The sequence below is a fragment of the Ovis canadensis genome, chromosome 21 (assembly GCF_042477335.2).
Source record: "Ovis canadensis isolate MfBH-ARS-UI-01 breed Bighorn chromosome 21, ARS-UI_OviCan_v2, whole genome shotgun sequence".
NCBI classification, from domain to species: Eukaryota; Metazoa; Chordata; class Mammalia; order Artiodactyla; family Bovidae; genus Ovis; species Ovis canadensis.
Window position 1 is genome coordinate 20,274,008 of NC_091265.1, and position 16,281 is coordinate 20,290,288.

Below are 16,281 nucleotides of genomic sequence, written 5' to 3' on the forward strand. Positions count from 1 at the left end.
GCAAGAGAGTTCCAGAAAAACATCTACTTCTGCTTTATTGACTATGCCAAATCCTTTGACTGTGTGGTCCACAAAACGGGAAAATTCTGAAAGAGATCGTAATACCAGACCACCTGACCTGCCTCTTGAGAAATCTGTATGCAGGTCAGGAAGCAACAGATAAAACTGGATATGGAACAACAGATTGGTTTCAAATAGGAAACGGAGTGCGTCAAGGCTGTATATTGTCACCCTGCTTATTTAACTTATATGCAGAGTATATCATGAGAAACGTTGGACTGGAAGAAAAACAAGCTGGAATCAAGATTGCTGAGAGAAATATCAATAACCTCAGATACGCAGACGACACCACCCTTATGGCAGAAAGTGAAGAGGAGCTAAAAAGCCTCTTGATGAAAGTGAAAGAGGAGAGTGAAAATGTTGGCTTAAAGTTCAACATTCAGAAAACGATCCCATCTCTTCCTGGGAAATAGATGGGGAAACAGTGGAAACAGTGTCAGACTTTATTTTTGGGGGGCTCCAAAATAACTGCAGATGGTGACTGCAGTCATGAAATTAAAAGACACTTACATCTTGGAAGAAAAGTTATGACCAACCTAGATAGCATATTCAAAAGCAAAGACATTACTATGCCAACTAAGGTCCGTCTAGTCAAGGCTATGGTTTCTCCAGTGGTCACGTATGGATGTGAGAGTTGGACTGTGAAGAAGGCTGAGGGCCAAAGAATTGATGCTTTTGAACTGTGGTGTTGGAGAAGACTCTTGAGAGTCCCTTGGACTGCAAGGAGATCCAACCAGTCCATTCTGAAGATAAACCCTGAGATTTCTTTGGAAGGAATGATGCTAAAGCTGAAACTCCAGTACTTTGGCCCCCTCATGCGAAGAGATGACTCACTGGAAAAAACTCTGATGTGGCGAGGGATTGGGTGCTGGAGGAGAAGGGGATGACCGAGGATGAGATGGCTGGATGGCATCACTGACTCGATGAACGTGAGTCTGAGTGAACTCCGGAGTTGGTGATGGACAGGGGGGCCTGGTGTACTGCGATTCATGGGATCGCAAAAGTCAGACAGGACTGAGCAACTGCACTGAACTGAACTTACTAGCGTGTGAGATGAGTGCAATTGTACAGTAGTTTGACCATTCTTTGGCATTGCCTTTCTTTGGAATTGGAATGAAATCTGACCTTTTCCAGTCCTGTGGCCACAGATGAGTTTTCCAAATTTGCTGGCATATTGATTTCAGCACTTTCAGAGCATCATCTTTCAGGATTTGAATTAGCTCTACTGGAGTTCCATCACTTCCACTAGCTTTGTTTGTAGTGATGCTTTCTAAGGCCCACTTGACTTCACATTACAAGATGTGTAGCTCTAGATGAGTGATCACACCATCGTGATTATCCGAGTCATGAAGATCCTTTTTGTACAGTTCTTCTTTGTATTCTTGTCATCTCTTCTTATTATCTTCTGCTTCTGTTAGGTCCATACCATTTCTGTCCTTTATTGAGCCCATCTTTGCATTAAATGTTCCCTCGGTATCTCTAATTTTCTTGAAGAGATCTCTAGTCTTTTCCATTCTGTTGTTTTCCTCTATTTCTTTGCATTGATCACTGAAGAAGTCTTTCTTATCTCTTCTTGCTATTTTTTGGAATTCTGCATTCAGATGCTTATATGTTTCCTTTTCTCCTTGGCTTTTCACTTCTCTCCTTTCACAACTATTTGTAAGACTTCCCAAGACAGCCATTTGGCTTTTTTGCATTTCTTTTCCATGGGGATGGTCTTGATCCCTGTCTCCTGTACAATGTCACAAACCTCATTCCATAGTTCATCAGGCACTCTATCTATCAGATCTAGGGCCTTATAATCATAAGGGATTTGATTTAGGTCATACATGAATGGTCTAGCTGTTTTCCCTGCTTTCTTCAATTTAAGTCTGAATTTGGTAGTAAGGAGTTCATGGTCTGAGCCACAGTCAGCTCCTGGTCTTGTTTTTGTTGACTGTATATAGCTTCTCCATCTTTTGCTGCAGAGAATAGAATCAATCTGATTTCGGTGTTGACCACCTGATGATGTCCATCTGTAGAGTCTTCTCTCGTGTTGTTGGAAGAGAGTGTTTGCTATGACCAGTGCATTATCTTGGCAAAACTATATTAGTCTTTGCCCTGCTTCATTCCGTATTCCAAGGCCAAATTTGCCTGTTACTCCAGGTGTTTCTTGACTTCCTACTTTTGCATTCCAGTCCCCTATAATGAAAAGGACATCTTTTTTGGGTGTTAGTTCTAAAAGGTCTTGTAGGTCTTCATAGAACCGTTCAACTTCAGCTTCTTCAGCATTACTGGTTGGGGCATGGATTTGGATTACTGTGATATTGAATGGCTTGCCTTGGAAGTGAACAGAGATCATTCTGTCATTTTTGAGATTGCATTCAAGTACTGCATTTTGGACTCTTCTGTTGGCCATGATGGCTACTCCATTTCTTCTGAGGGATTCCTGCCTGCAGTAGTAGATATAATGGTCATCTGAGTTAAATTCACCCATTCCAGTCCATTTTACTTCGGTGATTCCTAGAATGTCAAGGTTCACTCTTGCCATGTCCTGTTTGACCACTTCCAATTTGCCTTGATTCATCGACCTGACATTCCAGGTTCCTATGCAATATTGCTCTTTATGGCATCGGATCTTGCTTCTATCACCAGTCACATCCACAGCTGGGTATTTTTTTTGCTTTGGCTCCATCCCTTCATTCTTTCTGGAGTTATTTCTCCACTGATCTCCAGTAGCGTGTTGGGCACCTACTGACCTGGGGAGTTCTTCTTTCAGTATCCTATCATTTTGCCTTTTCATACTGTTCATGGGGTTCTCAAGGCAAGAATACTGAAGTGGCTTGCCATTCCCTTCTCCAGTGGGCCAGATTCTGTCAGACCTCTCCACCATGACCTGCCCATCTTGGGTTGCCCTGTGGACATGGCTTAGTTTCATTGAGTGATACATGGCTGTAGTCCTGGAGTGATTAGATTGACTAGTTTTCTGTGAGTATGTTTTCAGTGTGTCTGCCCTCTGATGCCCTTTTGCAACACCTACCATCTTACCTGGGTTTCTATTTTCTTGGGCATGGGGTATCTCTTCATGGCTGCTCCAGCAAAGCACAGCCGCTGCTCCTTACCTTGGATGAGGAGTATCTCCTCACCACCACCCTTCCTGACTTTCAACGCAGGATGGCTACTCTAGGCCCTCCTGCATTTGGGCAGCCACCAATCCTTGGGCATGGGGTTGCTCCTCCCTGTCGCTGCCCTGGCCTTGAGTATGGGGTTGCTCCTTCTAGCCGCCACCCCTGGTCAGGCTCTGCCCCAGGATTTGGACACGGGGTGGCTCCTCTCAGCCATTGCCTACTCAGTGTGGGATAATTCTCTGTGGGAAGAGATGATAGGTTATATTTTGTGTATCTTTATATAAATGTCTAGAATATTTGGAAAATCAGGAGTGGCAACAGGTCAGTTTGCATCCCAATCCCAAAGAAAGGCAAAGCCAGAGAATGCTCAAACAATTGCACTCATTTCACACACTAGTAAGGTAATGCTCAAAATTCTCCAAGCCAGGCCTTAGCAATATGTGAACTGTGAACTTCCAGATGTTCAAGCTGGTTTTAGAAAAGGCAGAGGAACAAGAGATCAATTTGCTAATATCGTTGGATCATCAAAAAAGCAAGAGAGTTCCAGAAAAACATCTATTTGTGCTTTATTGACTATGCCAAAGCCTTTGACTGTGTGGATCACAATAAACTGTGGAAAATTCTGAAAGGGATGGGAATACCAGACCACCTAACCTGCCTCTTGAGAAATCTGTATTCAGGCCAGGAAGCAACAGTTAGAACTGGATATGGAACAACAGACTGGTTCCGAATAGGAAAAGGGGTACGTCAAGGCTGTATATTGTCACCCTGCTTATATGTAGAGTACATCATGAGAAACACTGGGCTGGAAGAAACACAAGCTGGAGTCAAGATTGCCAGGAGAGATATCAATAACTTCAGATATGCAGATGACACCACCCTTATGGCAGAAAATGAAGAGGAACTAAAAAGCCTCTTGATGAAAGTGAAAGAGGAGAGTGAAAAGTTGGCTTAAAACTCAACATTCAGAAAATGAAGATCATGGCATCTTGTCCCATCACTTCATGGGAAATAGCTGGGGAAACAGTGGAAACAGTGGCAGACTTTAGATTTTTGGGCTCCAAAATCACTGCAGATGGTGATTGCAGCCATGAAATTAAAAGACGTTTACTCCTTGGAAAAAAAAAAGTTATGACCTACCTAGATAGCATATTCAAAAGCAGAGATATTACTTTGCCAACAAAGGTCTGTCTAGTCAAGGTTATGGTTTTTCCAATGGTCATGTATGGATGTGAGAGTTGGACTGTGAAGAAGGCTGAGCGCCGAAGAATTGATGCTTTTGAACTGTGGTGCTGGAGAAGACCCTTGAGAGTTCCTTGGCCGCAAGGAAATCCAACGAGTCCATCCTAAACTAGATCAGTCTTGAATATTCACTGAAAGGACTGATATTGAAGGTGAAACTCCAATACCTTGGCCACCTCATGTGAAGAGTTGACTCATTGGAAAAGACCTTGATGCTGGGAGGGACTGGGGGCCAGTGGAGAAGGGAATGACAGAGGATGAGATGGCTAGATGGCATCACTGACTCGATGCACATGAGTTTGGGTGAACTCCAGGAGTTGATAATGGATAGGGAGGCCTGGCATGCTCTGATTCATGGGGTGGCAAAGAGTCGGACACTACTGAGTGACTGAACTGAACTGAGATGAGAGTATCATTCAGTTCTGTTCAGTTGCTCCAACTATTTGCATTTCCAACTCTTTCTGACCCCATGGACTGCAGCATGCCAGGCCTACCTGTGCATCACCAACTCCTGAAGTTTACCCAAACTCATGTCCGTTGAGTCACTGATGCCATCCAACTATTTCATCCTCTGTCATCTCCTTCTCCTCCTGCTTTCACTCTTTCCCAATGAGTCAGTTCTTCACATCAGGTGGCCAAAGTATTGGAGTTTCAGCTTCAGCATCAGTCCTTCTGATGAATTTCCTTTAGGATGGACTGGTTGGATCTCCTAGCAGTCCAAGGGACTCTCAAGAATCTCCTCCAACTGCACTGTTCAAAAGCATCAATTCTTTGGCCCTCAGCTTTCTTTATAGTCCAGCTCTCACATCCAAACATGACTACTGGAAAACCACAGCTTTGACTGTACAGACCTTTGCTGGCAAAGAAGTCTCTGCTTTTTAATATGCTGTCTAGGTTGGTCATAACTTGTCTTCCAAGGAGCAAGATCTTTAATTACTGGCTGCAGTCACCATCTGCAGTGATTTTGGAGACCCAAAAAATAAAGTTTGCCACTGTCCCCACTGTTTCCGCATCTATTGGCCATGAAGTGATGGGACCAGATGCCATGATCTTAGTTTTCTGAATGTTGAGTATTAAGCCAACTGTTTCACTCTCCTTTCACTTTCATTAAGAGCTCTTTAGTTCTTCTTCGCTTTCTTCCATAAGGGTAGTGTCATCTGCATATCTGAGGTTATTGATATTTCTCCCAGCAATCTCAATTCCAGCTTGTGTTTCATCCAGCCCAGCGTTTCTCATGTTGTACTTTGCATATAAGTTAAATAAACAGGGTGATAATATACAGCCTTGATGTACTCCTTTCCTATTTGGAACCAGTCTGTTGTTCCATGTCCACGTCTAACTGTTGCTTTCTGACCTGCATACATATTTCTCAGGAGGCAGATCAGGTCATTTGGTATTCCCATCTCTTGAAGAGTTTTCCACAGTTTGTTGTGATCCACAATTTCAAATGCTTTGGCATAGTCAATAAAGCATAAATAGATGATTTTCTGGAATGCTCTTGATTTTTCGATGATCCAAAAGATGTTGGCAATTTGATCTCTGGTTCCTTGCCTTTTCTAAATCCAGCTTGAATTTCTGCAATTTCACAGTTCTCATATCGCCGAAGCCTGGCTTGGAGGCTTTTGAATGTTAATATGCTAGCATGTGAAATGAGTGAAGCTGTGAAATTAAAAGATGCTTACTCCTTGGAAGAAAAGTTATGATCAACCTAGACAGCATATTCAAAAGCAGAGACATTACTTTGCCAACTAAAGTCCATCTAGTCAAGGCTATGATTTTTCCAGTAGTCATGTATGGATGTGAGAGTTGGAAGAATAGATGCTTTTGAACTGTGGTGTTGGAGAAGACTCTTGAGAGTCCCTTGGACTGCAAGAAGATCCAACCAGTCCATTCTGAAGGAGATCAGCCCTGGGATTTCTTTGGAAGGAATGATGCTCAAGCTAAAACTCCAGTACTTTGGGCACCTCATACGAAGAGTTGACTCCTTGGAAAAGACTTTGATGCTGGGAGGGATTGGGGGCAGGAGGAAAAGGGGACGACAGAGGATGAGATGGCTGGATGGCATCACTGACTCGATGGACATGAATCTGAGTGAAATCTGGGAGTTGTTGATGGACAGGGAGGCCTGGCGTGCTGCAATTCATGGGGTCACAGTCAGACACGACTGAGAGACTAAATTGAACTGAACTGAACTGAACTGTGCAGTAGTTTGAGCATTCTTTGGCATTGCCTTTCTTTGGGATTGAAATAAAACCTGACGTTTTCCAGTCGTGTGGCCAATGTTCAGTAAATCTTTAATCCAATTTTTTTTATTGATGGGTAGAGCTGTGTTCCCTCTCTGTGTTTGACCTGAGACCACACTATGGTGGAGATAGTGAAGCAATGGTAACCTCCTCAAAGGTCCCATGCACACACCGCCACACTCGGTGTACCTAACCATGCAGCAGGCCACCACTGACCCATGCCTCCACTGGAGACTTCTGGACACCCATCAGCAAGTCTGGGTCAGTCTCTTTTGGGGTCAGTATTCCTTTCTCCTGGATCCTGGTGCACACAAGGTTTTTTTGTACTCTCCAAGAGTCTGTTTCCCCAATCCTGTGTAAGTTCTGGAAGCTCTGTGGTGAGGTTACTGGCACCCTGCTCCAAGAGGGCTTATGTCACACTGAGGTCTGGTGCATCCAGAGCCTCTACCCCTGCGGCAGGCCACTGCTGACCTATACCTCTACAGGAGACATTCTAACACTCAAATGCAGGTCTGGCTCTGTCTCTATAGGATCTCCTGGTATGCACATGGTTTTGTTTGAGCCCTGCAATCAGCTCTGCTGAGTCTGGGGTTTGATTCTAAACAAGATTTCACCCCTCCTACCATCTTGCTGGGACTTCTCCTTTGTCTTTGGGCGTGGGTTATCTTTTTTTTTTTTTTTTTTTTGGTGGGATCCAACATTCTCCTGCTGATGGTTGTTCAGCAACAAGTTGCAATTTTTGAGTTCTCACAGGAGAAAATAACCCCACATCCTTTTACTCTGCCATTTTGATTTGATATTTCTATTTATCTCTATGCAATAATAGACATCATTAAACTGTAAGGCAGTTATGGTCATTGACTTATCTCTTCTTTTTAAAAATAATGGACCTAAAATAGTTGCAATCTGAAGTATATTTATTCATATACTGGTTTTATTAATCTTTCCTTTTAAAAATAGTATTTTGTGCTGAGAGTTTGTCTGAGAGAGCCAAGTAGGAAGAACTTGAGCCCACCTCCTCTCATGGGCACACAAAAGTTACAGCCATTTACAGAGCAACTATTGATGAGAAAGACAAGAATCTAGCAGAAAAGGTCTTCCATAACTGAAGATACAAAGAATAAATCACAAAGATACAGGTAGGAGGGGTAGAGTTGCAGCATACTTAAGAGCCATACTCCCCAAGCAGGTGACCCACAAATAGGACAATTACAACTGCAGAAGTTCTCCCCAAGGACCAACAGGTTTGAGCCCCACATCAATTTCTAAAGCCTGGAGGTCCAGCATGCAGAAGATGAGCACCCAGAATATTTGGTTTTAAAGGCCAGTGGTTCTTACTTTCAGAAGAGCCAGAGGGAAACAGAGACTCCACTCTTAAAAGGCAGGCACAAAATCTCATTATCTCAAATAATCTTTAAATCTCAAAACCCAAGCAGAAGCAGTAATTTGAAAGAAACCTATGTCAGGCACACCTGTTAATCTTAGAGATTTCTCAGATACAAGACACAACTAGAGCTCACCCTGGTAACATAGACACTGATGGCAACCATTTGGGGAGCTGCTTCTACACGTTGAGACAGGTACTGGTAAATGTAACTCTGGAATGCCCCTTCTAGCTAATTAACACTGGAAATCAGTCCCATCATAGCTCAGGGCTTCCTCATAGCTCAGTTGGTAAATCATCTGCCTAAAATGCAAGAGACCTGGGTTCAATTCCTGAGTTAGGAAGATACCCTGGAGAAGGAAACGGCAACCCACTCCAGTATTCTTGCCTGGAGAATTCCATGGACAGAGGAGCCTGGAGGGCTATAGTCCACAGGATCGCAAGAGTCAGAAACGACTTAGAGACTACACCACCACCACCACCACCAGTCTGTTGGCACCAGTACTTAGGACATTACATAATGATGAAATGATTAATTCAAGAAGATAAAACAACTGTAAATACATATGCTCCCAATATAGGAGCACCTAAATATTTAGCAAATATCAACAGACATAAAAAAATATCAACAATAAATTTGACTAAGGAGGTAAAAATCCATTCCTCAGAAACAAACATATAGAAATATATACAACATTCACAGATCGGAAGAATTAATGCGGTTGAAATGACAGTACCCATGGCAGTCTATAGATTCAATGCAATTCTTTCAAAGTACCAATGGAATTTTTTGCAAAACTAGAATAAATAATTTGAAATGTATAAGGAAACACAAAACACTCAGAAGAGTCAAATCTTGAGAAAGAATAGCACTGGAGGTATCACACTCCATGACTTCAGCCTATAATACAAAGCTACAGTCATGAAAACAGTGTGGTAGTGGCAGAGAAACTGATATAGAAGCCAATGGAATAGAATAGAGAGCCCCGCATCTGGTAAATTGATTTATGACAAAGGAGGCAAGAATATAAAACGGGGAGAAAGACTCTCTTTTCAATAACTGGAGCTGGGAAGAGTGGAGAGACATATTTTTAATAATGAAACTAGAACACTTTCTCACACCATATAAAAACAAACTCAAAATGGATCAAAGACCTATGTGTAAGACTAGAACTTGTAAAACTCTTAGAAGCCAAGAAAGGTAGTAAACTCTTTGACATCAGTGTTAGTAAGAGTGACTAATTCACACGGTAATTTTGAGATACTGAAGCTATCCTAATTTTCTTTTAGCATCAGTCTAAAATGTTAATGAAAGTGAATAATACATAGTTAAATTTGGAGGCAACAGTTGTATCAGTGAACTCTACTGCTAAACAAATCACCTAAGCTTGCACTCTTAACTGGTAATACTTAAACCAATCCTGGTCATTATTATTAGACAGAAAATGAAAACGTCTGAGTTCTTGGTTCACAGGGCATCATATAATTGACATTTTAAATGGTTCTGACAATTTTAGATTAAACACTCCATTACCTAACAACCATTCCCTACACAGCTAATAATAACCCAGTTTCTACAAGAACACTTAACAATCTTTACTGTTTTTGTTTGAGGCTTCTAGATCCGTCTGTTTTGATTATATTATTAAACTGAAGTGAAGTGTTGGTCGCTCAGTCGTATCCAACTCCTTGCGACCCTATGGACTATAGCCCACCAAGCTCCTCTGTCCAGGGAGTTCTCCAGACAAGAATACTGGGGTGGGTGGCTATTTTCTTCTCCAGGAAACAGGAGAATCTTCCTGACCTAGGGATTAAACCTGGGTCTCCCATATTGCGAGGAGATTCTTTACCATCTGAGCCATCACATCAACATTAAAAAAAAAAAAGTCATAATAAAAGAACAAAGATAATATAAGGAGGAATTTTTAGGCAAACAGCTCCTAACGACTTCTCTATTTCTGTCACAGATCGTGTGCAAGAGAGTGTCGCTGGAATAAGAGTGTATGTAAGTCCCAAAGAGGAAAGACCTATTAAACATTTGTTAATTCCAAACATAGCTATATTCCCCATGTATGCCAGAATAAACTGCTACTTTATTTTATCTAACAACTGAAACAAGTGACAAGACATAGATGTTTCAATTATAAATATAGCTATGAAATCACAATATAATCTTATGAATCACAAACAGTGATATTTAGAAATGCCTACAAAAGACAATGAAAACAATGGAAACACATTTTACTTACTACTTTTCCAACCTGCTTCTTTTCACTTTCTCTGTGTGTCTTTGCCACTCCTTCCTATCAGTTTCATCACTTTTCATTGTTTTTGCTCCCATTTTTTAACATTTCAACCTTCTTTCTTTTCTTTAAAGCTCCTAGCTTTTAGATGAAAGAAGAAATACATTAACAAAATAGATTGTTTTCTTTCATTTATATCACTAAGGTTCCTTTACTTATGCATATGAGGAGCCAGAAGTAGAGAACCTGCCAAACATTTAACTTAAGTGTTAATTTATATCCCTATGAGTATCTTCTCCAGCTGATATTTTATTTCCTGCCAATAGACCTGTGGTTTACAATGGATCATACTTTTCACTCCCCCAACAAAAGGTATAAAATATAATTGCTTTTATACAAAGTTATAAAGTACAGTGGACCACAGCCTTGTCTAACTCAACAAAACTATAAGCCATGCCATGCAGGGCCACCCAGGAAGGACGGGTCATGGTAGACAGTTCTGAGAAAATGTGGTCCCCTGGAAAAGGGAATGGCACACACTTCAGTATTCTTGCCTTGAAAACCACATGTCAGTTTAGTTCAGTTCAGTTGCTCAGTCGTGTCCGAATCTTTGTGACCACATGAATCACAGCACGCCAGGCCTCCCTGTCCATCACCAATTCCCAGAGTTCACTCAGACTCACGTCCATCGAGTCCACAATGCCATCCAGACATCTCATCCATGGTCGTCCCATCCTCCTCCTGCCCCCAATCCCTCCCAGCATCAAAGTCTTTTCCAGTGAGTCAACTTTTCTCATGAGGTGGCCAAAGCACTGGAGTTTCAGCTTTAGCATCATTCCTTCCAAAGAAATCCCAGGGTTGATCTTCTTCAGAATGGACTGGTTGGATCTCCTTGCAGTCCAAGGGACCCACAAGAGTCTTCTCCAACACCACAGTTCAAAAGCATCAATTCTTTGGCCCTCAGCCTTCTTCACAGTCCAACTCTCACATCCATACATGACCACAGGAAAAACCATAGCCTTGACTAGATGGACCTTAGTCAGCAAAGTAATATCTCTGCTTTTGAATATGCTATCAAGGTTGGTCATAACTTTTCTTTCAAGGAGTAAGCGTCTTTTAATTTCATGGCTGCAATCACAATCTGCAGTGATTTTGGAGCCCCCAAAAATAAAGTCTGACACCGTTTCCACTGTTTCCCCATTTATTCCCCAGGAAGTGATGGGACCAGATGCCATGATCTTCGTTTTCTGAATGTTGAGCTTTAAGGCAACTTTTTAATCTCCTCTTTCACTTTCATCAAGAGGCTTTTTAGCTCCTTTTCACTTTCTGCCATAAGGGTGGTGTCATCTGCATATCTGAGGTTATTGATATTTCTCCTGGCAATCTTGATTCCAGCTTGTGTTTCTTCCAATCCAGCATTTCTCATGATGTACTCTGCATATAAGTTAAATAAGCAGGGTGACAATATACGGCCTTGATGTACCCCTTTTCCTATTTGGAACCAGTCTGTTGTTCCATGTCCATTTCTAACTGTTGCTTCCTGACCTGCATACAGATTTCTCAAGAGGCAGGTCAGGTAGTCTGGTATTCTCATCTCTTGAAGAATTTTCCACAGTTTATTGTGATCCACACAGTCAAAGGCTTTGGCATAGTCAATAAAGCAGAAGTAGATGTTTTTCTGGAACTCCGTTGCTTTTTCGATGATCCAGCAGATGTTGGCAATTTGATCTTTGGTTCCTCTGCCTTTTCTAAAACCAGCTTGAACATCAGGGAGTTCACGGTTCACGTATTGCTGAAGCCTGGTTGGAGAATTTTGAGCATTACTTTACTAGCGTGTAAGATGAGTGTAATTGTGTGGTAGTTTGAGCATTCTTTGGCATTGCCCTTCTTTGGGATTGGAATGAAAACTGACCTTTTCCATTCCTGTGGCCACTGCTGAGTTTTCCAAATTTCCTGGCATATTGAGTACAGCACTTTCACAGCATCATCTTTCAGGATTTGAAATAGCTCCACTGGAATTCCATCACCTCCACTAGCTTTGTTCGTAGTGATGCTTTCTAAGGCCCACTTGACTTCACATTCCAAGATGTCTGGCTCTAGATTAGTGATCACAGCATCATGATTATATGGGTCATGTAGATGTTTTTTGTACAGTTCTTCTGTGTATTGTTGCCACCTCTTCTTAATATCTTCTGCTTCTGTTAGGTCCATACCATTTTTGTCCTTTATTGAGTTCATCTTTGCATGAAATGTGCCCAAGGTATCTCTAATTTTCTTGAAGAGATCTCTAGTCTTTCCCATTCTGTTGTTTTCCTCTATTTCTTTGCATTGATTGCTGAAGAAGGCTCTCATATCTCTTCTTGCTATTCTTTGAAACTCTGCATTCAGATGCTTATATCTTCCCTTTTCTTCTTTGCTTTTCACATCACTTCTTTTCACAGCTCTTTTTAAGGCCTCCCCAGACAACTATTTTGCTTTTTTGCATTTTTTTTCCATGGGGATGGTCTTGATCCCTGTCTCCTGTGCAGTGTCATGAACCTCATTCCATAGTTCATCAGGCACTCTATCTATCAGATCTAGGTCCTTAAATCTATTTCTCACTTCCACTGTATAGTCATAAGGGATTTGATTTAAGTCATACCTGAATGGTCTAGCAGTTTTCCCTACTTTCCTCAATTTATGTCTGAATTTGGTAATAAGGAGTTCATGATCTGAGACACAGTCAGCTCCTGATCTTGTTTTTGTTCACTGTGTAGAGCTTCTCCATCTTTGGCTGCATAAAATATAATCAATCTGATTTCGGTGTTGACCTTCTGGTGATGTCCATGTGTAGAGTCTTCTCTTGTGTTGTTGGAAGAGGGTGTTTGCTATGACCAGTGCAGTTTCTTGGCAAAACTGTATTAGTCTTTGCCCTGCTTCATTCCACATTCCAAGGCCAAATTTGCTTGTTACTCCAGGTGTTTCTTGACTTCCTACTTTTGCATTGCAGTTCCCTATAATGAAAAGGACATCTTTTTTGGTTGTTAGTTCTAAAAGGTCTTGAAAGTCTTCATGAAACTGTTCAACTTCAGCTTCTTCAGCATTACTGGTTGGGGCATAGACTTGGATAACTGTGATATTGAATGGTTTGCCTTGGAGATGAACAGAGATCATTCTGTCGTTTTTGAGATTGCATCCAAGTACTGCATTTTGAACTCTTTTGTTGACCATGATGGCTACTCCATTTCTTCTGAGGAATTCCTGCCTACAGCAGTAGATATAATGGTCATCTGAGTTAAATTCACCCATTCCAGTCCATTTTAGTTTGCTGATTCCTAGAATGTCGATGTTCACTCTTGCCATCTCTTGTTTGACCACTTCCAATTTGCCTTGATTCATGGACCTGACATTCCAGGTTCCTATACAATATTGCTCTTTGCAGCATCGGATCTTGCTTCTATCACCAGTCAAATGCACAACTGGGTATTGTTTTTGCTCTGGTTTCATCCCTTCATTCTTTCTAAAGTTATTTCTCCACTGACCTCCAGTAGCATACTGGGCACCTACTGACCTGGGGAGTTCCTCTTTTGGTGTCCTGTCATTTTGCCTTTTCATACTGTTCATGGGGTTCTCAAGGCAAGAATACTGCAGTGGCTTGCCATTGCCTTCTCCAGTGGACCACGTTCTGTCAGACCTCTCTGCCATGACCCGCCGGTCTTGGGTTGCCCCGCAAGCATGGCTTGGTTTCATTGAGTTAGACAAGGCTGTGGTCCTAGTGTGATTAGATTGATTAGTTTTCTGTGAGTGTGGTTTCAGTGTGTCTGCCCTCTGATGCCCTCCTGGAACACCTACCATCTTACTTGGGTTTCTCTTACCTTGGGAGTGGGGTATCTCTTCACAGCTGCTCCAGCAAAGCACAACCACTGCTCCTTATCTTGGACGAGGGGTATCTCCCTACCGCAGCTGTTCCTGGCCTTCTTTGTGGCATAGCTCCTCTAGGCCCTCTTGTGCCTGGGCAGCCACTGCTCCTCGGGTTGCTCCTCCCGGCCGCCGGCCCTGGCCTTGGGCATGGGTGGCTCCTCCCAGCTGCTGCCCTTGACCTCGGGCTTGGGGTGGCTCCTCAGGGTCACCGGCCCTGGCCTCAGGCACGAGGTGGCTTCTCCTGGCTGCCCCTGACCTTGGACATGGCGTGTCTCCTCCCAGCTGCCACCCCTGACCTCAGATGCGGGGTAGCTCCTCCTGGCCGCCACTGACCTCGGACGAAGGGTAGCTCCTCTAGGCCGTTCCTGCACCGTCACAGCCTGGCACTCTAAGCTGCTGCCCCTGACCTCAGACATGGAGTAGCTCCTCTCGGCAGTGCTTAGTGCTCCAGCCCGGCTCTCGAGAACCCATGAACAATAGGAAAAAGCAAAAGACAGAACACTGAAAGATGAACTCCTCAGGTTGGTAGATTCCCCAAAATGCTATTGGAGATCAATGGAGAAATAACTCCAGAAAGAATGAAGATAGGAAACCACAGCAAAAATAACACCCAGTCGTGGATGAGACTGGTGGTAAAAACAAAGTCTGATGCTATAAAGAGCAATATTGCATAGGAACCTGGAATGTTAGCTCTATGAATGAAGGCAAATTGGAAAAGGTCAAACAGGAGATGGCAAGAGTGAAAGTCAACATTTTAGGAATCAGCGAACTAAAGTGGACTGGAAAGGGTGAATTTAATTCAGATGACCATTATATCTACTACTGTGGGCAGGAATCCCTCAGAAGAAACGGAGTAGCCCTCACAGTCAACAGAAGAGTCCGAAATGCAGTAACTGGATGCAATCTCAAAAACGAGAGAGTGGTCTCTGTTTGTTTTCAAGGCAAACCATTCAACATCCGGGTAATCCAAGTCTTTGCCCTGACCAGTAATGCTGAAGAAACTGAAGTTGAACAGTTAGTTCTATGAAGACCTACAAGACCTTCTAGAACACCCAAAAAAGATGTCTTTTTTATTATAGGGGACAGGAATGCAAAAGTAGGAAGTCAATGGACACCTGGAGTAACAGGCAAATTTGGCCTTGGGGTACAGAATGAAGCAGGGCAAAAGCTAATATAGTTTAACCAAGAAAACACACTGGTCATAGCAAACTCCCTCTTTCAGCAACACAAGAGAAGACTCTACACATGGATATCACCAGATGGTCAATATTAAAATAAGAATGGTTATATTGTTTGTAAACAAATATGGAGAAGCTCTATACAGTCAACAAAAACATGGCTGGGAGCTGACTGTGGCTCAGATCATGAACTCCTTATTGCCAAATTCAGACTTAAATTGAAGAAAGTAGGGAAAGCCACTAGACCATTCAGGTATGACCTAAATCAAATCCCTTATGATTATACAGTGGAAGTGAGAAATAGATTCAAGGGTTTAGATCTGATAGACAGAGTGCCTGAAGAAATATGGGCAGAGGTTTGTGACACTGTACGGGAGACAGGGATCAAGACCATCCCCATGGAAAAGAAATGCAAAAAAGCAAAATGGGTGTCATAGGCAGCCTTAAAATAGGTATGAAAAGAAGGGAAGTGAAAAGCAATGGAGAAAAAATATATATATACCCATTTGAATGCAGAGTTCCAAAGAATAGCAAGGAGAGATAAGAAAGCCTTTCTCAGTGATTAGTGCAAACAGAGAAAAGCAATAGAGTGGGAAAGACTAGAGATCTCTTCAAGAAAATTAGAGATACCAACGGAACATTTCATGCAAATATGGGCTCAATAAAAGACAGAAAATGTATGGACCTAACAGAAGCAGAAGATATTAAGAAGAAGTGGCAAGAATACACAGAACTACACAAAAAACATCTTCTTGACCCAGATAATCAGGATGGTGTGATCACTCACCTAGAGCCAGACATCCTGGAATGTGAAGTCAAGTGGGCCTTATAAGCATCACTAAGAACAAAGCTAGTGGAGGTGATGGGATTCCAATTGAGCTACTTCAAATCCCAAAAGATGGTCCTGTGAAAGCACCACACTCA